Source organism: Apodemus sylvaticus, chromosome X (assembly GCF_947179515.1).
Source record: "Apodemus sylvaticus chromosome X, mApoSyl1.1, whole genome shotgun sequence".
Taxonomy (NCBI): domain Eukaryota; kingdom Metazoa; phylum Chordata; class Mammalia; order Rodentia; family Muridae; genus Apodemus; species Apodemus sylvaticus.
Genome location: NC_067495.1, coordinates 51,315,192 through 51,338,392, shown reverse-complemented (window position 1 = coordinate 51,338,392; position 23,201 = coordinate 51,315,192).

Here is a 23,201-nt window from a genome sequence, read left to right as displayed (position 1 = left end):
TCTTATTTGCACCTAATGGAAAGTTCTCCAAAACTGACCATGTAATCATTCACAATACATACCTCAACAGATCTAAGAAGATTGAAATAAACCCATGCATTCTATGAGATTATTACAGATTAAGGCTGGTCTTCAATAGTAACAAAATCAAGAGAAAGCCCACATACACATAGAAGTTGAACAATGCTGTACTCAATGATGACTTGGTCAAAGAACAAACAAGAAAAGAAGTGAAAGACTTTTTAGAATTTAATAAAAGTGAAGGCACAACATACAAAAACTTATGGAACATAATGAAAGGAGTGCTAAGAGGAAAACTCATAGCTCCAAGATCCATCAAAATGAAACTGGGGAGAGCATACATTAGCAGCCTGAGAGTACACATGAAAGCTCTAGAACAAAAAGAAGCCAATACATCCAAGAGGAGTAGATGCCAGGAAATAAACTCAAGTCTGAAATCAACCAAGTAGAAACAAAAAGAACTATACAAAGAATCAACCCAACCAGGAGCTAGTTCTTTGAGAAAATTAATGAAATAGGTAAACCCTTAGCCAAAATAGCCAGAGGCCAGAGAGACAGTATCAAAAATCAACAAAATCAGAAATGATAAGGGAGATATATTCAACACAATTGGAAAATCTGGATGAAATGGACAATTTTCTAGACAGATACCCAATACCAACATTTAATCAGGAGGAGATAAACCATCTAATCAGTCCCATAACCCCTAATGAAATAGAAGCAGTCTTTGAAAGTCTCCCAACCAAAAAGTGTGTGTGTGGGGGGGGGGTAGATGGTTTTAGTGCAGAATTCTATCAGACCTTCAAAGAAGACCTAATACCAATTCTCTTCAAACTATTCCACAAAATACAAATGGAAGGAACACTACCCAACTGGTTATATGAAGCCACAATTAAGCTGATTCCAAAACCATACAAAGATTCAACAAAGAAACAGAACTTCAGACCAATTTCCCTTATGCATATCAATGCAAAAATACTCAATAAATTCTTGCCAACTGAATCCAAGAACACATCAAAATTATCATTCACCATGATCAAGTAGGCTTCATCCCAGGGATGCAGGGAGAGTTCAGTATGAAATCCAGTACATACACAAATTCAAAGAAAAATCCACATGATCATGCCCTTAGATGCTTAAAAACCTTTTGACAAAATTCAGCATCCCTTCTTGTTAAAAGTCTTGGAAAGATCAAGAATTCAAAGCCCATACCTAACCATGGTAAAAGCAATATACAGCAAACCAATAGCCAACATCAAACTAAATGGAGAGAAAATTGAATCAATGCCACTAAAATCAAGGACTAGACAAGGTTGCCCTCTCTATCCATATCTATGTAACAGAGTACTTGAAGTTCTAGCTACAACAATAAGAAAACAAAAGGAGGTCAAATGGATTCAAATTGGTAAGGAATAAATCAAACTATAGCTATTTGCAGATGATATGATTGCATATTTAAGTGAACTCAAAAATTCCACCAGAGAACTCCTACAGCTGATAAACAACTTCAACAAAGTGGACAGATATAAAATTAACTCAAACAAATCTGTAGCCTTCCTATACTCACAGTATAAATAAGCTGAGAAAGAAAATAAGGAACCAATACCCTTCACAGCAGCCACAAACAAAATAATGTATCTTGGTGTGACTCCATCCAATCAAGTGAAAGATCTGTATGACAAGTACTTCAAGTCTCTGAAGAAAGAAATCGAAGATCACCTCAGAAGATGGAAAGTTCTCCAATGCTTGTAGTTTGGCAGGATTAATATAGTAAAAATGGCCATTTTGCCAAAAGCAATCTACTAATTCAACACAATCCCCATCAAAATTCCAACTTAATTCTTCATAGAGTTAGAAAGTGCAATTATCAAATTCATCTGGAATCATCAAATTCATCTGAAATAACAAAAACTCAGGATAGCTAAAACTATTCTCAACAATAAAAGAACTTCTGTGGGAATCAACATCCTGGACCTCATTCTGTACTATAAAATAGTAGTGATTAAAAACTGCATGGTAGTGATTAAAAACATGTGGCAGGCATGTAGATCAATGGAATAAAATTGAAGATCCAGACATGAACCCACACACCTCTGGTCACTTGATCTTTGACAAAGGAACTAAAACCATCCAGTGGGAAAAAAGATAGCCTTTTTAATAAATGGTTCTGGTTCAACTGGGGGTTAGCTTGCAGAAGAATGCAAATTGATTCATTATTATCTCCTTGTACAAAGCTCAAGTTCAAGTGGATCAAGAACCTCCACATAAAACCAGACACACTGAAACTAATAGAAAAGAAATTGGGGAAGTGCCTTGACCACATGGGCACAGGGGGAAAATTCCTGAACAGAATGCCAACCACTGATGCTCTAAGATCCAGAATTTACAAATGGGACCTCATAAAATCACAAAGTTTCTGTAAGGCAAAGGACACTGTCAATAGGACAATATGGCAACTAACAAATTGGCAAAAGATCTTCACCAACCCTACATATGACAGAGGGTTAATATCCAATATATACAAAGAAATCAAGAGGACTCCAGAGAACCAAATAACCCTGGTATATATGGAGTACAGAGCCAAACAAAGAATTCTGAATGATTAAAAACTAGTCAATATCACGTGCTAGTGAGGATGTGGAGAAAGAGGAACACTCCTTCACTGCTGGTGGCATTGCAAGCTGGTAAAACCAATCTGGAAATCAGTTTGGCATTTCCTTAGAAAATTGGACTTTGTACTACTGGAGGATCCAGCTATACCACTACTGGGCATATACCCAGAAGATTCTCCAACATGTAATAAAGACACATTCTCGACTATGTTCACAGCAGCCTTATTTATAATAGCCAGACACTGGAAAGAACCTAGATGTCCCTCAACAGAGGAATGGATACAGAAAATGTGGTATATTTACACATTGGAATACTTCTCAGCTATTAAAAAGAATGAATTCATGAAACTGTTAGGCAAATGGATGGGACTAGAAAATATCATCCTGAGTGAGGTAATCTAATCACAAAAGAACACATATGGTATGCACTCATTGATAAGTGGATATTAGCCCATAAGCTTGGAATACCCAAGATACAACTCACAAACCAAACGAAGCTCAAGCAGAGGATGGCCTTGTTGGCCATCAAAGGGAGGAGAGAACTTTGGTCCTTAGAATACTGGATCCCCCAGTATAGAGGAATTCCAGGACAGGGTAGAGGGAGTGAGTGGGTTGGTGAGTAGGGGGTGGGGGATGGGATAGGGAGTATTTGGAAGGAAAACCAGGAAACAGGATAACATGTGAAATATAAATAAATACAACATCTAATAAAAATTACTTTTTCTTTTAAAGTATCATGATTTTAGTATATGCTAGTTAGACTTTTCATTATTTAATGTATTCAATATTTCTTAGATGCTTATTTTAAATTTATAACTTTCAAAAATGGAAACACTCATTAAGCTTCCAGAATAATCATGAAATATGCATTTTCATCATCCAAAGATTCCTTTCTATATTCTATCCATGTCCTGAGAATTTGAGTGAGGCTAAATTCAAAAGCTGTGTACTTATATGTTTGGTGGAAAATAATTTTAGATATGATAGGGTACAGGCTGTCGTGTGATTGTTATTCATTGTCATTGTTCTGTTTCTACACTGAAAATGAGATGTGAACAAGTTGAAGCAGAAGAATTTAAAAAAATTAAATTCTCTTTGGAAGAGAAAAGAGGGAGTTTAAAGCTATAAACAAGAATGCTACTGAGAAAGTAGCTGTAATTGTCAAAAAAGAAACAAAACAAAAACTTAAAGAGAAACAATAAAACAACAGTGGTAAAGTAGAAAAGATATAAAGAAGGCAAGACCTAATCAAAGGAAGAAACTTATAAAAACTGTATTCATTTCAAGCTAGAACAATTGAAGGGTCTGCTTGTTTGCAAACAACTTTCTGGGCACACAGATGCTATAGAAGCTTTCTACAATGGAAGCAGGCCCCTTCCTGAACTTAGAGCAGAACTTGACAGCAACATACATATGAAAAATACAAGACTGAGGACAACATGGAGACATATGCCCATATTCAAAGAGCCACAGAGGCTAGACACTTTTACATTGTCAAAATACTGAGGAGACCCTGACAGAATATTATATAAAAATATCATGGTGAAGAGTACTTTGAACTGGAGATCCTAGGATGTTGAAGATGCTAGGGCCAGTTGAGTGACTACAGGATTGTTTGCTTGGTAAGAACTTGCACTTCATTGGCCCTATCTAATGAATGGCTAATCATTCATTCCTCCCCTTTGGAAAAGGAATGTTTACTTGCCATACCATTATACATTTTAAGTATATGACATGTTTTTATTTGTTGTTTTGTTGTGTTGATTTTTAGTAGCTCACAAGTAATAGCTTAACCACTGGGGAAGTTAACAAGTATGGTGTATAACACCTGAAAAAGACTATCTGTGAAACAACTTGCAAGACTAAGAGATAGGAGTTTCATGTACTTTGGAGTCCAGGTGAATTCAACAAGAACTCAAGAGGCCAGATGTGTGGCTGCAAGATTGTTTGCATGGCAAGACCTTGCACTTCATTGGCCCTAGGCTGACTAATCATTCGTCCCTCCCTTTTGGAAAGGGGATGTTTACTTGTCATGCAGTTATATATGTTTGGAGTATATGACATGTTTTTATTTGTGGTTTTGTTTTGTAGATTTTTTTTGGGTCTCACATATAAGTAATAGATTTAAGATTAGATAGTCTCTTTTCTCCATTTCCATTGTTGTGGTAATTTGAATAGAAATGACCCCCCAGAGACTCATGTATTTGAGTGATTGGCCCATAGGGAGTGACATTATAAGGAGGTATGACCTTGTTGAAGTTGGTATGGCCTTAATGGAGGAAGTATGTCACTGTGCTGTTTGTCTTTGAGGTTTCTTATGGTCAAATTAGACCTATTGGGGAGGTTTTCTACTGCCTGGGGGTCAAGAGGTAGAACTCTCAGCTCCTTCTTCAGTACCAAGCCTTCCTGTATACTGCCATACTTTCCACCATGATGATAATGGATTAAAGCATTATCTAAAACTATAAATGTACTTGTTTTCCTTTCTAAGAGTTACTATGGTAATGGTTCCTCTTCACAGTAATAAAAACCCTAAAGTACACATAGTCTGTCTCCATTCCATATTTCAGTTCTGCTTAGAGGTTGTTCAAGAGTTCTGATATCACTAATATTCTAGGATTTACAATGCTATGTAGGTTTTGTTGGTTTCTGCACAAAAGATCCTGTTTGCTTGCTGCGTGAGCCATGCGGGCCTCAGGGAGACATGGGCCACAATGAAATACATCAGGCCAAACAGTTCCACATGGGACTTTATTTAAGATGGGGAAGGGGTAGCTGGCAGGAAGGAAGGAGAGAAAGAGAGAAGAAAAAAGAGAATGGGGAAGAAGCGCTGCCCGGTTATATACTGGTGGTGATGTAATTACAGGTAAAGGTAGGCTATGGCATTCTGGGTAAACGGCAGCTGTTACCTTGGCAACAGACGTATACATTGTCTTTATTGTCGCTTGTATGGCGTCACAGGCCTTGCAGGCCTCGGTACCTACAGGTTTCACTTTCAAAACTTCATGAAGTGGGTTCTTTCAGGTACTCTGCCCCTGACACATATTGCCTGTCTTTGGCATTTCTATAGAAGTATTATAAAAGACCGCATGCAACCCAATCTTGTATCATCCACGAATCCAAGACCAGTAGTACAGAACAGTGCTAAGAAGTTCTGCTAACAGCTTAGTTTAGAATATTGTCAACTTGGATTACAGTTGCAGAAACCATTGTGCATTGAACAGAGAGAGTTCCACAGGAAGAAACTTTTCAGGAGCTGGAAACTCTGTAGCATTCTCAGTTTAGGCTCTCTCCTTTCAGAGTATTTGCATCTTCACAAGTTAGTACCTTTGATAAATGGGTTCTTGACTTCAGGGCATCTTTCTTATTGTTTTAGTGCAGATGGGGGATTTCTTTTTAACATTAGGAGCCTATTTTCAGCTCATACCTTGCCTATGACTTTAAATTATCTTGAATACTTCTTCATGAAAAACTACATTTGAAACATTCTTTTGCCTTCTGTTGCTCTTTTTCACATAAGAGTCATGAGAAATAGCCATACTACATCTTGAATTATCTTCTGCCTTAAAATTTCTTCTACCAAACATATGAAACCATTATGTTTAAATTTAGCATAACTTAAGCTCTCAAGATAAGAGCAGAATGAAGTTAAATTTATTGGCAAAATGTGACAGAAATGGCATGAAGCCCAATTCCCAACAGAATACTTATTTCTCTCTAAAACATTATAAGCTTGGTCTTCAGAATCCATATTTCTTTTGGTCTTCTTGTCTTTCACTCACCCGAATGTCTCATTAAATTCTGCTCACAGTATTTTATAACTTGAATTTCCATACATTTCTCTATTCTTCCTACAAAACAGTTCCAAAGGCCCAAGGACCACATTGTCAGGTTTACTACAGTAATCCTTCACTTCCTATAACAATTTTCTATAATAGTTACTTCTCTCATTTCTGGAAACAGCAACTGAAGGAAAACGGGAATATTTTGGCTCACTGTTTGAGAATGTAGGCCATCAAGGAGAGAAAGATAAAGGGAAGAAGGGATTGAAGCAGCTAATCACATTACATCTAAGTCAAGAAACAAATGTATTATAAAAATATTCATGTCCCATTCATAATTGTATTCAGTCCATGACTCTTGCCCATGGAATGGTGCCATGCATAATTATAGGGGATCTTTTTCATAGCAATGAGAAAGGTAACTGATGTAAAAGCCAAGAAGTTTATGAGAAATATTTAATATTATTTGTACATATGTACAAAATTCTGCAGTAAATCTCCAATTTCACAAAATAATACTAAATTTTTCTTAGAAGAAAAGTAAATTTTCATTTATATAATAAACAATCAACATAAGTTAAATATTTGTGTTATAGATACAGCGAATTAAGGTGCCAGTACTCTATTCATACTGGTTTATTACCTATCAAATTTTATAAATAATAAATAAAAATGCTAATACAAAACTGCTTTAATGTAGATAAGTTTCCAAGTTAAAAAAAAGCATAGTAGTATAAAAATAGTGGACTACTCATTGAAATATAATGTAAACACAAATGCCCTACATATCAAATAAGTTCAACTTGGTGAATTCGAGAACAGGTGAACTGCTGCTATTTATCATCATTATGAAGGTGGTAGGCACTGTTAGGGCTCTGTCTATGCTTCACCCCATGCTTACCTGACTACAGGAAGATATGTCCCTCCCTACAGTTACCTGGCAACAGCAAGATAAGTTTGGCCTACTATAAAATGGGCTGTTCACCCCCTCCTTACTCTCTTACCTCTCCTGCCTCTCTATCTTAGTTTTTTATTTGTTTGTTTGTTTGTTTGTTTGATTTTTTTTTTTTTTTGAGACAGGGTTTCTCTGTGTAACCCCAGCTGTCCTGGAACTAACTCTGTAGACCAGGCTGGCCTCGAACTCAGAAATCTGCCTGTCTCTGCCTCCCAAACGCTGGGATTACAGGTGTGCTCCACCACTCGCCTACCCTCTCTCTTGCCCCCTCTTGGGCTCTCCTCCCTTCACCCCCCTCTCTACATGGTCATGGCCAGCCTCTGCTTCTCTACTATCTCCTCTTCTCTGTCCTTCTCTGACTCTATGACCCTCTTAACTCACCTCCCCATGCCCTGAATAAACTCTATTCTATACTATGCCAGTATGTGTCTGGTCCCTCAGGGGAAGGGATGCCTTGGCATAGGCCTGCTGAGGCACCCCTTTCCCCCACACCACCAAAGAACATACATCCTCATGCCTCTTTCTCTTTTTATGATCACAACAGGCACAATGGATACCTTCCAATACCTTGTCTTACTTATTCATGAGATTTGTTTAATAAATAACACATTTCTGCAGTCTCTGTACATTTCAATTTGGTTTTATATGTTAAGACATAAGTTTTAACAATAAGTAATGATATAAATAAAGCTCCTAGAAAACAAATATCATAAATCATGGAAAATGATCTTTGGGGATAGATGATGAGATTAGTGTAAAACTACGTATATAGGCTTACTGAAACAAACAATTTTATTTATGTAGATGTATAGATATTAGTTAGCAATAAAAACCAGTAAAAGACAGGTAATAAGAAATTATGAATGTCTAGCTGATGAAGGAGTATTCTAGAGATAAAATGTATGTATGTGAATGAAATTATGTGAAATATAATTATTGAGAAGTGGCATAGAAAAATATTTTCAGAATGCAATGGAATTAAATGGTTTATTGTGTAATAAAAATGATAAAAAGTATATTAAACTTTTTAACTCTTATTACAACTCATGGGTTCTATAACTGAAGGTCGTAAAATGAATGACTCAGTTTTTTAAGCTAGAATGATCTTCTATAAGAAACACATGCAAAAGTACATAGGGGACACTGCATGGCTTTTTATTTTTCAACTAAACAAGGACACTTTTCCTTCATTTAGTATTTCAGAAACTGCTGCTTCTGTCTTGAAGTTTTTGATTTCAAAGTATTTCATTGATGTGCAATCTTATAAGAATAGCAGACAGTGGAGAAACTATGGCCAGTTTGTTCTTGAACCTGGTGTCAAAACCTTTGCCCCAAGTTAGATCATGCCACCTGTCCTCAATAAGCCAATTAAAAGAGCTAAATTTAAGAAAAAGAAAGAAGAAGGTGATTTATTTAATGTTGCCACATTGGGAATGGGGACAAAGAGAATCAGAGAACCCTTCTACGTTTCTTTCTTGGCCTGAAGTGAGGTTAAAGTGCATATCTAGGAACCCCTAAGCAAAGTGACCATGTCTGGTCTTCAGTATCAAACTATAAAGTTTTATAACAAGTTTTTAAAACTCTATGAAATATACAGACAAGGTTCTCCTCTTGTTGGGATATTTTCCTGCTCCCAGAATGTGATTTCTAGGGAAATTTCCATGTCATTGTGGTTGTTTCAATAGTTAGATAGATAGCCATATTGATAAACACAAATATCTTTAGACTATCTTTATTTCTTCCAGGAAGTTTATAACTTTAGAAACTGTGGTCCAGAAATACCTTATATTCACTCAGTCCTGTGGCTACAAATAACTCCAAGGAATTCTGGAATATATATTTTAGTTTGTACACTATACTTAATGCAGAAGATTGTTTTCTGAAGTTGGGAGTCTTTAACAAAGGTACTATTTCTTGTTATCAATTTGATAGGATTTTATATATTTATCTTCACACTTAAGAAAGATTAAGATCTAATTTACATATATCATCCTAGTGGCTTTCTTATAAAATCCAGTACTGATAGCCAATGAATGGCATCAGCATCAAGGAATTATGTTTCTATTTGAGAAAATGGCATATATCTGCTATATATATGTGTGTGTGTGTGTGTGTGTGTGTGTGTGTGTGTGTGTGTGTGTGTATATATCTTATGGAGGCATTTTCCCAGTTAAGGTTCCATCCTTTCAGATGATACAATATTGTGTCTAACTTACATAAATCTAGCCTGTATGAATTCTATTCCAAAGCCCAGGAATCAAGAAATGAATCATCTTGTAAAATTGTGATTGATGGAGGCAACATGAAAATAAAAGAGATAACATATGCCAGTCTCTTTCAGAAATTCTATAGATATATTAGATTTGAGGATATTTAAGGAAGTGATCATTTCCTATCATATGCATTCACCCTAGTTGAAACAGATAACAAATTCATAGGCAATTCAGAACTGAATTATCTGCCAATACTGAGAAGATATCACAATAGCAAAATTGAAAACTGGTCCTTAGTTACAATAATGAACATGGTGAAAAGAAGAGACAAGTGCCATAGAATAAAGAACTAAAGATATTATGTGGGTTCAAGCTCTGACTTGCCACTGGGCACAGTCTTTGGGACAGGTGAAATGAGCACATATCCCAAGCCACTGGAGTTGGGTGCTGGTCTTCAGGGAAGCACCAAAACACTGACTCCAGGTGTAGGGAAAAGCTTGTTAAGATGTGTGGGGCTGAAGTTGGGGATCCTGACTTCCATGACTCCAGTAGTCACTGGAGAGTGGCACAAAGAAGTCAGAAAAGAAGGGCTTGGTGTTCAAGGGCCTGAGACAAAGCCAAAATCATTGGGGACTTATGGCCAGATGTCCTCATCTAGTCCATGCCCAGGGCTGAGAACTCTTGCTTAACTCATTGGCAGTTGTATAGATACACAGAGAGGCCTTCTACAGGAGACTTAGAGAGCAGCTCTATAGGTGAAGTCCTTCTACATGCTCCCCATGGTGGTTTCAATGGAAGAGATAATCCTTGGTTCCAAACTGTTTATTGGTTGTTCATTGTGGAAAATGGATGCATACCAACTTCTCAGAGTGGGCCAGAAATTTAATACCTTTTTCTCAGAGGAATGTTAGGAAAGTAGAGTTTATTGGCTTAAAACCTCAGGGCCTTTAGGGTACCTCATTAGCATGAAGAACTCTGTTCTAAGCCTACATGACCACAGGTCACACTTCCTGATATGGAAAGTGTCTCATGTATTCCAGGCTGGGAATGTGACATGGAGCAGGGATCTACCTACTATGTGAGGTGTATATGTGAGTTTCCAGGGACTAAGACCTGCTATACATTATCAAGTGTCCTGGTAATTTCCATTGTTCCATAGTATTACTATTTACCAAGATTAGTTGCTAGGTGAAGGTCAATATGCTGAGATACAAAGGCAACTTGAATTTGATGATCACATCTTGGCACTATGTGATTTTTATCTGCTTCAAATACTTTGGATAAGGCTGAAGAATCAGGAAAGAGATCTGAGCCATTTTCGAAAATTATGCAAGGCCCAAAAGAAGCCTTCAATGATGTTTTGCAAAGATTGGCTTTAGCTTTAACATATAGTCAGAAGTCAGAAAATACTAATTGATCTTTGGCTTTTGAAAATGCTAATTCAGAAAGCAAAGAGACTGATTAGAACTTTAAAGGAAAGATCAGCAGTAATAGATGAATAGATTAGAAATATGACTGATATTAGAATTCATGTTTTCTATGATATATTGATTGAAGAAAGATTTTCTAAGAAAAATTAAAATGACAAATGTTTGATTGTGGTGAGCAAGGTCATTTGAAAATGGATTGTAGGCATGGTATTTCTACCAAAAAATAGTATTTTGCTAAAGATAATCCAAAAGGAAGGACCCAGCCTTCTGATATATACACATATTATGGCAAAGGCTAGAAGTGGACTGATGAATGCAGATGAACAAGGCATAGGCAAGGTAAACATTTGCCAACAGAAAATGCCCTAGGAGGTCTTCTGCAGGCCCCAATGTCAAATTAAATCATTCCCTGCCATCAATGAAGAAATTCATCCACAGAGGAATTAAAAGATTTAATGCCTGTTGGTAAAAACAACACTGATATAGATATAATCAAGGCAGAACACCTATAGTAGATAAAACAAAAACAAACAAACAAATAAAAATAGAGACCAGAAAACAAGTATTTTGAAAAACTACTATAAATTTTCAGAGACCAAACCTAAAAATACAAAAAAAAAAAAAAAAAAAAAAAAAAAAAATGGTATTGGGTATTGTAATAGAAGGTTTAGAAGACACGGAAGTAGTTGTAAGAAAAATGCCTTCAAAATCTTAACATTAGGATTGGCCTCTTCAGGAGGTAAATATTCAGCTTCTAGAAAATAGAACTTAATCTCAGATAAAAATAAAGTAGGCTTAGTGTATAAAGCTAGAAGGACAAATAGTTTCCTCCATATGCGGCAACCTACCCAATGGACAGAAGCTGCATTTGCTTTAGCTGCTAAAAATAATGCTTTCTAAACTGCACAAACAAGACACAGGGAAGTCAATTGCCAAGTTTTGCCAAAATAGAGTAAGTAGTCTTTCATATTTCCTGCTTCACAAAGATGTCTGCCAGATATTTTGGACCACAGGAATGAAGATAATACTCCTTTAGCTCAGAAAAAAATTGAGGGGGAATGTCCAGACAGTCAGTTTCTTTCTCATTTCCATAATTTTGGAAGCTATTTGAGTGCACTTTCTGCTTAGTCGGGTAAGTTTCCTCTTTCTCAGGCCTCTGATGGGTTTGGAGACTAAATAGTTACAGTCTTAAAATTAAGCTTAAGTTGTTTAGGATTTAAGAAAACACCTTTAGGTATACAAAGATGTCTTAAGGTTGATAAATGAAAGTTATGATAGTGATTTAGGTACAGAATTTTAGACTCACCAAAACAGGATTGACAGTAGAGCACTTTTTCCAAGTTTGCCAAAAAATGTGGACTGGACATTGTAAATAAAATTCTTAGGATATAGTATATAGTATACTGATGTTATAGAAAGAGTCTTTTATTTACATGAAACTGTTGCAGAATATTTGGTGATAATTTTAACCCTGACATTTTGTACTAAAAATAACCCTGTCTCTAGTTGTGGTATGGCCCACCTCTTGCACATACTTTTCATGCAAGAGTATTGTGTTTACTGTAAACAAGATTGAATAAAGTCAACAGTCAACCATAGGTTATGAGGCAGAGCAAGCAACCAGTTAAGAGGGAGTGAACATAGGGAAAAAAACAAAGATATTTGCTGCCTGCCGGGACAGAAAAGGATCACTAGGTACTGTATCACCCGGAGCTTTAGATCTCTGGTGGTGCAAACTGCCAGGGTTCTGCCTGTACTCAGAAACTGAGCACATAGGCAGTTTGTCTGCCAGCCCGCCAGGCACAGGGTCTGTGTCCTGCCCAGTGAGCTGTGGATGGAGAGAAGCCCTGCGGCCATACTCACTGCCTGCTGGGACATAAAAGGGTCACTAGGTACTGTATCACCCTAAGCTTTAGATTTCTGGTGATGCAAACCACCAGGGGTCTGCCTGCACTCAGGAACTGAGCACATAGGCGGTTCATCTGCAAGCCAGTCCATCGTGGGACCTGTGTCCTATGTGAGAATCAACAGAGGGAGTGACCCCCACCACACCATCTTCACTCCATAATAGAGCAGACAGAGAACACCTGGTTGACCTTGACAACCTAAGTATAACATTGCTTGAGGCAAGACTGAGAAGGGCCCCAAAGGCACAAAAGAGGAAGGCAGCATATCAGTAATCTGTGTCAGAGGAAACCCAGTCATCCAGTGTTGCAGAGATAACCTTAAAAATCCACAGTAGGTTGAAGTACCAGCCAGTGGCAATAAGACCATCTAACTCCTGGGAAAACCAGGTGGCTAAAGGCAAATGTAGGAACGTTACTAACAGAAACCAAGGCATTAAGGCAGCATCTGAACTGAATTCTCCAACAATAGAAAGTCCTGGATACCCCAACACACCAGAAAAACAAGATTTGGAGTTAAAAATCACTGGTCATGATGCTGGTACAGGAACACACGAAGGACATACTTAAAGAAATTCAGGAGAAAATGGATAAAAAATTAGAAGCCCTTACAAGGGAAACACAAAAATCATTGAAAGAAATTCAGGAGAATACAAAAGCCAATAAGGAGGAAACCCGAAAATCAATTAAAGAAATACAGGAGAACTTTGATCAACAGGCAGAAGTCATGAAAGAGGAAACACAAAAATCTCTTAAAGAATTAGAGGAAAACACAAACAAGCAAATGACAGAACTGAGCAAAAACTTCCAGGATCTAAGAACAGAAGTAGAAACAACTAAGAAAGCACAAAGGGAGACAACTTTGGAGATAGAAAACCTTGGGAAGAAATCAGGGACCATAGACACAAATATCAACAACAGAATACAAGAGATAGAACAAAGAATCTCAGATGCCGAAGATACCATAGAAACCATAGACTCAACAGTTAAAGAAAATGCAAAATGTAAAATGCTTGTAACCCAAAACATCCAGGAAATCCAGGACACAATGAGAAAGCCAAATCTAAGGATTATAGGCCTTGATGAGAGTGAAGATTTACAGCTTAAAGGGCCAACAAATATCTTCAACAAAATTATGGAAGAAAACTTCCCTAACCTAAAGAGAGAGATGCCCATGAATAAACAAGAAGCCTACAGAACTCCAAACAGACAGGAGCAGAGCAGAAATACCTCCTGTCACATAATAATCAAAACCCCAAATATACTAAAAAAAGAAAGAATACTTAGGGCAGTAAGAGAAAAAGGGCAAGTAACATATAAAGGAAGACCTATCAGAATTATACCAGATTTCTCACCAGAGACCATGAAAGCTAGAAGATCCTGGGTGGAGCTCATGCAGACTCTAAGAGAACACAAATGCCAGCCGAGACTACTATAACCAGTGAAACTCTCAATTACTATAGATGGAGAAACCAAGATATTCCATGACAAAACCAAATTTACACAATATCTTTCTACAAACCCAGCCCTACAAAGGATCATAGGGGGAAAACACCATTACAACGAGGGAAACTATACTCTGGTAAAAGCAGGATATTAAGCTTCTTTCATCAAACACAAAGAAGATAATCACACATGTATAAAATTAAAATAAAAAATGATAGGAAGCAATAACCACTACTCCTTAATATCTCTTAAAATCAATGGACTCAATTCCCCAATAAAAAGACTAACAGACTGGTTTCATAAACAGGACCCTACATTTTGCTGCATACAGTGTAGCGGCCCGCAGCCACATGCGAACCAGATACGTGGAAGAGAATTCTGGGGATAAATGGGAAGGGGACAAAAGAGAGATGAGTCAAGACGACAGTTGCCGATAGAGACTGACTTTACTATTATTTAGCCAAAATATATAGTCTTTATAAAACAACCCTGCCCCCCAACATCAAGAAGCAGGCTGAGAACTCCTTGGCTCCACTTCTCAGCCGGTCGCCTGCTTCAAGTCTAGCAGTTCTCTGCTGGCCTCCAGGTGAGACTGCCCTGAGGCAGCCTTGGTCATCAAGGTAAAAGCGCCATATTGTTCCCAAGGAGCAAGGGTCGGAGATAACACTAGCGGGAGGCTGGGGGCTGCCAGCCAGCTCAATGCTGTGGGGGAAGGGACAATTCCCCCTTAATTATTAATTTTTAACAACTCAGTGGATATTCGTCCAATGTATATTCGTCCAATGGATGACGGGCCTTTACCAGTGAGGAAAAACAGAGGTCCAACCCCCTTAAATATTAAACTACATCTTTTTCAGGGGAGGGGAAATAGACTGCTTTAATAATTTAAGGACAGTCTCTCAATGTCAACCCCTATGCAGCCGGATGTGCTTTGATGGAAATTTGGAAGCAGGATTTTTTCCTATTCCCTTGCAGACTAACGGACTGGTTACATAAACAGGACCCTACATTTTGCTGCATACAGGAAACACACCTCAGTGTCAAAGACAAAAACTACCTTAGAGTAAAAGGTTGGAAGACAATTCTACAAGCAAATGGTCCCAGGAAACAAGCTGGAGTTGCCATTCTAATTTCAGATAAAATCAACTTTCAACCTAATGTCATCAAAAGAGACATGGAATGTCACTACTAGCTGGTCAAAGGAAAAATCCAACAAGAAGAACTCTCAATCCTGAATATCTATACATCAAATGCTAGGGCGCCCTCATTCATAAAAGAAACTTTACTAAAGCTCAAAGTACACATTGCACCTAACACAATAATTGTGGGTGACTTTAACACTCCACTCTCACCAATGGACCAATCAGGAAAACAGAAACTAAACAGGGAGACAGTGAAACAAATTGAAGCTTTGAACCAATTGAAGTTAACAGATATATATATATATATATATATATATATATATATATATATATATATATATATAACTTTTCATCCCAAAGCAAAAGAATATATGTTTTTCTCATCACCTCATGGTACCTTCTCCAAAATAGATCACAAGACAGACCTCAAAAAATATAAGAAGATTGAAATAATACCATGCCTCCTATCAGATCACTATGGAGTAAAAGTGGTCTTTAATAACAGTAACAACAACAGAAAGTCCACATACACATGGAAACTGAACAATACTCTACTCAATGATACCTTGGTCAAGGAAGAAATAAAGAAAGAAATCAAAGATTTTTTAGCATTTAATGAAAATGAAGACACAACATACACAAATCTATGGGACACAATGAAAGCAGTGCTAAGAGGAAAACTCATAGCTTTGAGTGCCTCCAAAAAGAAATTCGAGAGAGCATACACTAGAAGATTAAGGGAATAACTGAAAGCCCTGGAACATGAAGAAGCTAATTCGCCCAGGAGGAGAAGACAGGAAATCATCAAACTCAGGTCTGAAATCAATCAAGTAGAAACCAAGAGAACCATACAAAGAATCAACAAAACCAAAAGCTGGTTCTTTGAAAAAATCAACAAGATAGATAAACCCTTAGCCAGACTAACCAACGGGCACAGAGAAAGTATCCAAATTAACAAAATTAGAAATGAAAACAGAGATATTACAACAGAAACCGAGGAAATTTAAAAAATCATCAGATCCTACTATAAAAACCTGTACTCAACACAACTGGAGAATCTGGAGGAAATGGACATTTTGTTAGACAGATACCAATTTCCAAAATTGAATCAAATATACCATTTAAACAGACCCATAACCCCTAAAGAAATAGAAGGAATCATAGATAGGCTTCCAACCAAATAAAGCACAGGACCAGATGGTTTCAGTGCAGAATTCTATCAGACCTTCAAAGAAGACTTAACACCAATACTCTTCAAACTTTTCCACCAAATAGAAACAGAAGGAACACTACCCAACTCCATCTTCGAAGCCACTATTACTCTGATACCAAAACAACAGAAAGATCCAAATAAGAAAGAGAATTTCAGGCCAATTTCCCTTATAAATATCGATGCAAAAATACTAAATAAAATTCTTGCCCACTGAATCCAAGAACACATAAAAACGATCATCCACCATGATCAAGTAGGCTTCATCCCAGGGATGCAGGGCTGGTTCAATATAAGAAAATCCATAAATGCTATCCACTACATAAACAAATTCAAAGAAAAAACCCCACATGATTATTTCATTAGATGCTGAAAAAGCATTTGACAAAATTCAGCATCCTTTCATGCTAAAAGTCTTGGAAAGGACAGGAATTCAAGACCCATATCTAAACATAGTAAAAGCAATATACAGCAAACCGGTAGCCAACATCAAACTAAATGGAGAGAAACTTGAAACAATCCCACTAAAATCAGGGACTAGACAAGGCTGCCCCCTCTCTCCATATCTTTTCAATAAAGTTCTTGAAGTCCTAGCTAGAACAATTAGACAACATAAGGATGTCAAATGATACAAATTGGAAAGGAAGAAGTCAAACTATCACTATTTGCAGATGATATGATATTGTACTTAAGTGACCCTAAAAACTCTACTAGAGAACTCCTATAGCTGATAAACAACTTCAGCAATGTGGCTGGCTACAAAATCAACGCAAGCAAATCAGTAGCCTTTATATATTCAAAGGATAGGCAGACTGAGAAAGAAATTAGGTAAATGACCCCCTTCACAATAGCTACAAACAGCATAAAGTATCTTGGGGTGACTCTAACCAAACAAGTGAAAGACCTATATGACAAGAACTTCAGATCTCTGAAGAACGAAGATCTCAGAAAATGGAAAAATCTTCCATGCTAACTGATCGGCAGGATTAATATAGTTAAAATGGCCATCTTGCCAACGGCAATCTACAGATTCAATGCTATCCCCATAAAAATCCCAACCCAGTTCTTCATAGAGTTAGAAAGAGCAATTGTCAAATTCATCTGGAATAACAAAAACCCAGGAAAAATAAGACTATTCTCAACAGTAAAAGAATTTCAGGGGGATTCAGTATCCCAGACTTTAAAGTCTAATACAGAGCAATAGTGATAAAAACTGCATGGTATTGGTACAATATCAGGCATGTGGATCAATGGAATAGGATTGAAGACCCAGAAAAGAACCAACACACCTATGGTCACTTGATCTTCGACAAAGGAGCTGAAAGCATCCAGTGGAAAAAAAAGATAGTCTTTTCAACAAATGGTGCAGGTTCAATTGGAGGTCAGCATGCAGACGAATGTGAATCTATTCATTCTTATCTCCTTGAACTAAGCTCAACTCCAAATGGATCAAGGACCGCCACATAAATCCTGACACACTGAAACTAATCGAAAAGAAACTGGCAAAGACCCTGGAGGACATGGGCACAGGGGAAAATTTCCTCAATAGAACACCAATAGCTTATGCTCTAAGATCAAGAATTTACAAATAGGACCTCATAAAACTACAAAGTTTCTGTAAGGCAAAGTACACTGTCAAAAGGACAAACGTCAACCAACAGATTGGGAAAGGATCTTTACCAACCCTAAATCTGACAGAGAGCTAATATCTAAAATATACAAAGAACTCAAGTAGGTAGAACCCAGAGAAACAAATAAACCCATTAAAAAGTGGGGTAGGGAGTTAAAGAATTTTCACATGAAGAACTTCGGAGAGCTGAGAAACACCTTAAGAAATGTTCAACATCATTAATCATTAGGGAAATGCAAATCAAAACAACCCTGAGATTTCACCTCACACCAGTCAGAATGGCTAAGGTCAAAACCCCAGGAGACAGCAGGTGTTGGCGAGTATGTGGAGAAAGAGGAACATTCCTCCACTGCTGGTGGGATTGCAAGATGATACAACAACTTTGGAAATCAGTCTGGTGGTTCCTCAGAAAACTGGGCATGACACTTCCTGAGGACCCTGTTATACCACTCCTGGGCATATATCCAGAGTATTCTTCAGCATGCAATAAGGACACATGCTCCACTATGTTCATAGCAGCCCTATTTGTAGTAGCCAGAAGCTGGAAAGAACCCAGGTGTCCTTCAATGGGGGAATGGATAAAAAAATGTGGTATATTTACACAATGGAGTACTATTCAACCATTAGTAACAATGAATTCATGAAATTCTTAGACAAATGGATGGAGCTGGAGAACATCATACTAAGTGAGGTAATCCAGTCTCAAAAGATCAATCATGTTATACACTCAATGATAAGTGGATATTAGTCTAGAAACTTTGAATACCCAAGACATAATCCACAAATTAAATGATAACCAAAAAGAATGGAGGAGTGGCCCCTGGTTGTGGAAAGACTCAGTGCAAGAGTATAGGGGAATTCCAGAACAGGGAAGCGGGAAGGGGTAGATGGAGAAACAGGCAGAGGGAAGAGGGCGTATGGGAATTGCGGGGAGTGGGGAACCAGAAAAGGGGAAATTATTTGAAATGTAAATAAAAATATATCAGTAAAAAAATCATAGAGAGTGAGAGGAAATCAGGAAGACAGAGAAATGTACAGTATGTAAAAAATATGCATACAGTTGAAAGGGCTTTAGACAGTGTGGAGAACTGGCTTTTACTTCTGGGACAATGGTTGAAAAGGAATGTCAGTTGGGTGCTTTCTCTGCTCTCTGTGCTCCTAAGCTTTCACATCAGGATCTGGATCCGGAATCTTCAGTTGTTAAAATCAAACAATTGGAATTTTGTTTTAAAAAACAATGCATCTACAGAAGCAGATTTTCCTTAAAGAGAACAATGATGGATGACAGTCTACACAGAGGAGATGTTTAGGTTTTATAAGGTAAAATGGGGGAATGATGGGGTGGAATATTCCATCTGCATATCAGTTCCCCCAGTCTTAAATTGGTAGATACCATAAAGAGGTTGGTATGCTGATCCTCTCTTATGAAATGTCCTGGAGCCTAACAGCAGACAAAAGTTACCAGTCAAATCAACTCTCTTGCTAGTTTTTCAGTCCAACTTATGATTTTAGGTCATTAATCCATCAATCTCCTCTTTCAGATATAATCACCACTTCCTGTGGTCTATCAATACAGGAAATCCAAAGGTAAGCTATATTTCATGTTTTTCAAAGATCCAATAAAATGGCAGGCAATAAGAAGCTTAACGATTTTATACATTAGAAACATCTATGAGAGTGAAGCATAGAGACTCAAGATTGTAATACCAGCATTAAAATGAGGCAAATACTACAAGAAATCTATTTGTGAAAGTCTTGGATTAGATTTCAAATGTGTACTCCTCATGAAACTTCAATTAGCATTAGATTCTATGTCCATATCATAAGTGCACACTATGCACTAAGTTTTGCAAGCTTCCTCAGCATGTAGCAAGTTTGTGGTACAAAGTCTGATGGTTTTGGAAATTATTGTTTGCCGAAAAAGGTAATTGTTTTTTTAAAAATTCAACACAAAGAGAGTAAAATTCGAAGGTTTTTAAAATTTTTGTTTGTTTTTTTTTTTTTTTGTGATCTCTTTCACTTGAAAATCACTTTCTGCCATATTTCTTACACGTGTAAGAAATAACTGTAATAATAACAACAACTTAGGTCCATTTTAGTTCATGATTAAAGCTATGTTTCTCAAGGGCTATGCTGCACATCTAATATTAACTGCAAATGGTTCTATAATGAGTGTTCCAGGAAACACCAACCATGCCATTGATTTAAAACGTTATTATGGCTTCCTAATAATGATCACCTGGCAGTCATGTCTTTGATTCAGGAGGTTTTAAAACCAACCTGCCCATTTGCCAGCTAAAACCTCCACTTTGAAACCACACTCCCCCTGAAATGTAAAAACATTATCTTCACCATGTCCAATGCTGATACTTTGGACCCTCCTTTAAGGGGAGGCAGCCCATATATACCAGTACAAAGCTTGTTGTTGTTTTTGTTTGTTTGTTTGTTTGTTTTTAGACATATTCTTTATTTACATTTCAAATGTTTCCTCTTTCCTGGTTCCCCCTCCCCAAAGTCCCACAAGCCCTCTCTTCTCCCCCTGAACCGCAACAATCCCCTTCCACTTCCCTGTCTTGGAATTCCCCTACACTGCTGCATGGAATCCTTCCAGGACCATGGGCCTCTCCATCCTCTTGGGAATCATTTGATAAGTGAATTGTGTCTTGGGTATTCAGAGATTCTGGGCTAATATTCACTTATCAGTGAGTGCATACCATGTGTGTTCATTTGTGATTGGGTTACCTCACTTAGGATGATATTTTCCAGTTCCACCCATTTGCCTAAGAATTTCGTTAATTCATTGTTTTTAATACGTGCATAGTATTCCATAGTGTAAATATTTTCTATATCCATTCCTCTGTTGAGTGGCATCTGGGTTCTTTCCAGCTTCTGACTATTATAAATAGGACTGCTATGAACATAGTGGAGCATGTGTCCTTATTACATGCTGAGGAATCCTCTGGGTATATGCCCAGGAGTGATATAACAGGGTCCTCAGGTAGTATCATGCTAAGAATTCAGAGGAATTGCCAAACTGATTTCCTGATTATTAGTGAGTGCATTCCATGTAAATTATTTTGTGATTGGGTCACCTCACTTAGGATGACATTCTCTAGTTATAACCACTTAAGAATTTCATTAATTCATTGTTTTTAATAGATGGGTAGTATTCCATAGTTTAAATATCCTTTCCTCCATTGAGGGATATCTGGGTTTTTTCCAGCTTTTTGGCTATTATAAATAGGGCCTCTATGAACATAGTGTAGTCCTGTCAATACATGCAATGTATTTACTTCATGGATAGGGGCAACTTCATCCAGAATGGAATTAGATGCAGGGGCAGCAGCAGTGGACTTAGACTCTGTTACTTGGGCAACTGCTGTGATTCTAGGAACTTCAGCTTAAAAATCTGAACTAAGGACTCTAATCCAGGGTTTAAAACTGGGAAAACAAGCCACAGTTAACATTTACACTGACAACAGATATGTCTTTGCTACTGTTCATATGCATGGGTCCATATGCCAAGAGATGGGATTATTGATTGCTGAAAGAAAAACCATCTAAATAAGGAAGAAATAATTGCTTTGTTGCAGGCTTTATGTCTTCTTCTCAATGTGTTTTAGTACCACCTTGTAGCTAGAGTGATGTATTACTCTTGGGATGATGTCATCAACCAGCTAACATTTCCAAACATTCAGATAAAAAGAGTGGCAATTTCCTCCTGTATTACTAAGTTCTTTCTTGGCTGGCCATATTTGCTAATATAGGGGACTCAGCCTTTTCCTCCAAGATAAAAATTACAAGGCTCTACAAATGGCTACAGATGCAGATATATAGGAAATGGAAAAGTCCATCAAAGCCTTGCAGGATCCCTATTCTCTCTGGCAGATGTAGTCTTACAGAAGAGAAGATGCCTAGCCTTGCTGTTCCTCCAGCAGAGAGGATTCTGTATATATAGCCTAAGGTGAGGAATGTTGTTGCTATGTTGACTACTCAGGGGTAAGCAAAAAATCCCTGGCCTTAGTCAGAAAAAAAACCCCTACAAAACAGGAAAATAGAAAGAACAGTCTTGGAGTTGGTGTGAGTCTCTCTTCAAGTGGTCTCCTTGGCTAACCAACGCTGTCTCTGCCCTGACAAATGCTTTATCCTACTGATGTTTGTTGCTATCAAGAACCAGTTTGGCAGATTGGCTGCAAACTCAGGAATGTCACACATTGGTGACATCTGTTGCCAGGGAAACCACCCTAACCTGCAAACTGGTTACATCACAACCTTAATAAAATTCAGACACTTCTTCACTTTCAACCCTTCTTTCCTCTGTCTTTCTCTATTTCCTCTCTTTGTCTCCAATAAACCTCTGCCACAGTGAAATGCTTTGGCCTGGTATGGTCTGTCAAGACACAAGCTGCCATGCCAACATATCAATGTTGGTCTTGACTTATAGTCCCTGAATAATCAGTGCTTTAGTTATGATTCCCAAACAACAATACCATCCCATGGAAACATCTCAAGGATTTGAGTTGACCAATTTTCCAAGGGAGGAATGAGAAGACTGAGACAGGCTGAATCCATGACAGAGTTTAAATTGTCAGTACAGGAGAATAGGCCAAGTTCTCTTTTCCCAAGAACTGGGAACTTTTCAGGCAAGTCAGTGAGTGGAAAAACTCCAGACTTGAGGCAGCCAATCAGAAACTTCCCCACCATCAGAGACTGCCCTGCCACCTGGCCTAAGGCAAGTGCATTGGGTCAGCAACAGTTTCCAGGCTACCACAGCAACAGTGTCCACCCCAACCCTACAACCTAGCAATGGTTCTAGAATCTACCTCTCCTTGGAATTCCCCTCACATGCTTCAAAT